At 47.7% G+C, this 4,807-nt stretch overlaps 1 non-coding gene across 1 annotated transcript; it reads right to left on the reverse strand.

The window, feature by feature from the left end:
- Positions 1–2,938: 2,938 nt before the first annotated feature.
- On the reverse strand, positions 2,939–3,095 carry LOC138522140 (U1 spliceosomal RNA). The gene has a single exon (XR_011283252.1). It is a non-coding gene; the product is annotated as a U1 spliceosomal RNA (small nuclear RNA).
- Positions 3,096–4,807: the final 1,712 nt, after the last annotated feature.

Raw genomic sequence — 4,807 nt, forward strand, 5'->3', positions numbered from 1 at the left:
ATGGAGCTCTCTGTGGTTCCTGATTAAAGCAGCAGGTCTCCCTTGAAGCTACAATGAGACCAGACTCTTTGACTCCAGCAAACCACATTCTCATACCTTATGAATGGGGTCCCCCTGCTACGTGAACCACTGTAAACACACAGTCCCATACATGACAGTTCATGATTAATTGATACTGAGAGCGGGAGCTGGCTTCAGGTTGACACAGTTGCATATGAAAGGTTGTTGGAGTTTCCTGTCTCCCTTGTTAACCTCTGCACCCAGACCCCAAGTGTGCCTTTTTGAATTATCATCTGATTAATTACGCTCTTCAACATCAACCTGGCCCATATGGCCCACCTGATCTGCTCCTACTCCCCTCATTGCCAGTGTTACTCAGATGACACAATGCTCTCTTTCTGGCTGCCTTCCCTACCCCTCCTCCTCTCCCTCCCTTATGCCTCACTGCGTGACTTCTATTAAGGCATGGTGCTCTGCCAATGATATCTGTCTGAACACCAGCAAGACTGAGATCTTTCTCATTGGGACGCTTGCTGCTAGTTTCCCTTCTCTCTCTGGCCAGACTTCTTGGACCCCCTCCCCTCACCCACTTGTGAAGCAAAAATCCTTGGGATCATCTTTGACTCCTCTCTCTCCTTTTCTCAACACATCAAAGACCTCGCGAAGAAGTCCAATGTTCGGCTCTATCTCCCCAGGGGCATTCTACCATTACTAGCCTTGCCGCAGAAGCTCAATGTCTCCAGAGCTCGGGTTCTCTCCAGGCTGAACTACTGTAATTCCTCCTCCTCAATCTGCCACTTTCCTCTCTTCGCCCACTTGAGCAAATCCAGAATTGTACTGCAAGACTTATCCTTGGCCTCAAGCCCAGGGACTGCATCTTTCAAGCCCTAAAATCTCTCCACTGGCTCCCGGTGAATGCAAGGATCAAATTCAAATCCCTGTGCATCATGTGCATGGCTGTATGGGGCCTAGGACCTCTCTACATACAGCTTTCTCTCCTGAAATACCTCCCAGCCAGAATCCTTCAGTTATCTTGCTCCAAACTCTCTGCAGGTCAAACATTTCGCCAAGCAGAGAGTGGGAGGTAGATCCCTTTCCTCGGCTGGTGCCTCCCTGTGGAACAGCATCCCTCCCATCCTCAGACTGGAGCTGGATCTTCTTAAGTTCCAGAAACTTCTCAAGACCTTCCCTTTCTCCTCTTCCTTCCCTCTCCCCCTCCCGTGCTATACCCTCCACCTGCCACTGCGACTGGGGCCTGGTTCCTTCAGTCATACAGGAATCAGACTACCCCCAGCAACTTCTCTTTCCCCTGGCACTTGCAGCCTTGGCCTGACAAGCACTTGCCTGCCACCCACCCATGGGGCTAGCCCGCTCCTGCACTTCTCCCTCTCCCCCCACCCCCTGCACTTATCACCTGGTCATGCACTTGCACAGTATGATTGTCACAAGGCCAACACAACACAACTTTGTTGTAGTCTTATGATTATCCACCATGCCCCCCCATCTTGTCTTGTGGCACCTGGAAACACCTGTGTATAGGCGCCATACACATGTCCAAATTAAAATTGGTATGCAAATCTCTGCCACCAGCTGCAGGCTCCAACAAAAGAGCATGGCCGGCCCATATAGCCTTTGTTAGTTAATTGGGCTGGTCCTGGAAGGGGCAAGTCTTGGCTCTCCTTCATACAGGGATGCATTGTGTACTCTTCCTGTCATATCCCAACTAAATATGACAGAGTTGACTGCGCCTGTAGGCTGTGTCCACGCAGAGTACACGGGTCTATGAGTTTGTTGTGCTGTGAGCATAGGAAAATGTGTGTGGATTAGCCACTACACATTTTCCGGAGGTTGATCTAACATCATTCAAATTCATTTATAATTTCAAAAAAGAACATGCGAGCGCACACCCATCTTGCAGATGGTCGAAATTCCTCACATGCACCACCAGCCTCAACATGTGAATGACCACACTTCTCAGGGTCTGGTTCATCATCAAGGTGAAAGTACCGGTTGAGGCCATCTGCATTTCCATGCTGGGAGCCTGCCTTGTGCTGGATGTCCATATCTAAGCCTTTAGGGCAGGCTTGTCCAACCTTTTTGAATGTGGGGCCGAAGCATTAACTTTTTGTCACCCAGAGGGCCGGCGAGCCAAAAGTCAACAACCTCACCCAAAGCAGTATATTAAAAAGCGATATTGTGTGACCTTTGGCACAATAGCATCACAGGCAGTGATAGCCATGCAGTCCCAAGGATAGCTTTTGGTGTCATGGGCAGTGATCAAAGGTTATTTGCTTGTGATTTCTTTCAGTGTCTATGTGTTCATATTGTTCTGAAATAGTGGGGGCGACCGAGCGTAGCGAGGGAGCTACAAGGTTCTAGGGAGGGTTTGGGGGGGTTCCCCCCCAAGAATTTTTTTTCAAATATGGGGTTGAAATGGTGCATTTTACAGCAGAAAAGGTGACCAAAAAGCCATAAGTGTACAATCAGTTCTAAAGGGGAACATGAAAATTCCATGTCACCAACAGCAGAAAAGAACATTTTACAACACAACACATTTTAATGATCAATGTGTCCACAGTGTAAGACAGCACTGTCACTGATGTAACACATTGTCATGCTGGTTGTACCCAAAATATGCCTCTGTAGCAACATGTCTATGCTGGCTGTTCCCAATGTAGGCCAGCATTGTCCTGTACAAAGCATGATTGATGCTGCCTGAGCATGTGCAGTGTGCCCAATACATATGGCAGCTTATCTCTGTAATACACATTACTTCTGTGGTGATGAAAAAAGCATAATTCAATTCAACAGATAAAATGTGGAAAAGCGATCACCCAAAGGTGAACCTAATTGAAGAAACGCAATGTGAGCACAATCTAAAAGTATGCAACCTAGCAGGCCTAGTGCACACTTTACCTTTTCTTTCACCAATAAATTGGGGGGGAGAGCGCGAACGCAGTCCCCCACTACCAGAAATAATGCAGTTGTGTATCCCGCATTTGGGAACATAGCAGGGGTCAGCAAATCCGATGTGCAATGGGTAAGCCTCACCCTGGGAGATCTGCCCTTGAGATCACATTCTGCAAGCTAAGTATGAGTTGCATGCAAGAGGGCAGGGGTTGGGTCAGTTCTGGGAAGCCCCGCTAAGCGAGGGTGAGAAGGCAGGCCCTGACCCAGCCCCAACCCCCCAATCCCCGGAAGCTCTGAGCGTCTGCAGAGCTGCCTGTCCCGCGTGTAGGGGGAAGCTCCAGCAGGCAGAGCCCAGCAGAAGAGCAGATTGTAGCACAGTTCCTTTCTCCCATCAGGTGCTGCTCGGCCCGAGATTTGTATAAATAGCAGGATGGCTTGAGCAGGCCTGTTGCAGTCTGCCCACTGGCCTGTCAGCCCCACACGGGCCCATGGCCCTCATGAGCGTAGCTGCTCAGCGCTGGCCCCATTCACACCATCATAATCATCCTGGACCTCGACGCTCCACCACCCCTGAGTCTCAGAGTTCTGCTCAATGACAATGCTGAAGTTTTGACATCTTTGCCGTAACCATATGCCGTGTTGTGTCAGCCGAGCCTGCACAGCGCCAAAGGCAAGTATAGGCTGCCCTCAGACTGCGCTACCAAAAGAGTGAAAATAAGTTATACCTGTCGGGCTTGCCTGTTTCACTTTTATGATTGGGATCACTGCTGCATGGGTATTAAGCGCCTTATAAATAACCTATCATACCACTCGTATTTTCTCCAGAGCTGCAGCAACTATTCGAAGTGTACTCCGATCCATTTTGTGAACAAACTCAATCCACTAACAAACGAAAACTTTGGTTCCCATTGATTTGGATTTGGATTTTGTTTCCTTTCTATACATTTCTGGAGAGCATTTTTTGAAAGGTTGTTCTTGAGTGTGTAGATTATTTGCTATTGCCCACTTTTGGCGAATGACAATTTCGACAAAACATTTTTTTGCCGCATTTTTTTACGCTTTTTTACCAAAAAAATATAGATGGTAATTTTGGGTAAGGTATATAGAAAGTGAGGGTGCAGGAGTTCTGCCACCGGTTTTTGTGGTAAAAAAAGCAATAAAATTGACCCAAAAGAATGTGGCGAAATTGGCATTCGCCATAAAAAAGGCAGAGAAAGTTTATTGATACGATTATTTATGTGTCCACAGGTCAATCACAGCATGGCTGGGATTTGTAAGGGGGCTATGGTGATTGAATCGGGTTTACTGGTGAAAGGATGGTGATCCAGCACAGAGCGGCTCCTTTTGTGCCAATGTTTCCAAGTCTCCCCCCAAAAATATTGTGACTGATGATGCTGATAGCAGTCTAGTAGCTCAGAATTCTCATTTGTCTTGCTCTTTTATGTGTCCCGAATAGAGCACAGAGTAGTTTTGCGCACAGGCACATTTAAAAAAAAAAAAAAAAAAAGATTTTTTTTTTTTTACACTCAAGCATTATCCAACATACGGCCTGGCGGGCCACATAAAATGGCTTGGCGGGCCGCATTGTGGCCCGCGGGCCGTACGTTGGACAACCTTGCTTTAGGGATATGGCCCAATGCAAAAGCTTAGGGTTCTCCCCTTGCATGTCCATTAACCTTTGAAGAGGCGTACTGCTAACATGACCGCATAAGCCTCTTTTTCAATGACAGACCAGTTCCTTTCCCTTTTTTCACTCCCCTGCTAATGTAGGCGACAGGTTGCTCTACCCCGTGAGAGTTCAGCTGCGTTAATACTGCTCCAATCCCAAAATGACAGTCTGGATAATGAACTCCTCACCATAGTCTGGCACTTTCAGAACTGGTGCCCTGAACAATCC

This window comes from Ambystoma mexicanum, chromosome 13 (assembly GCF_040938575.1).
Source record: "Ambystoma mexicanum isolate Mex_15411 chromosome 13, UKY_AmexF1_1, whole genome shotgun sequence".
NCBI lineage: Eukaryota > Metazoa > Chordata > Amphibia > Caudata > Ambystomatidae > Ambystoma > Ambystoma mexicanum.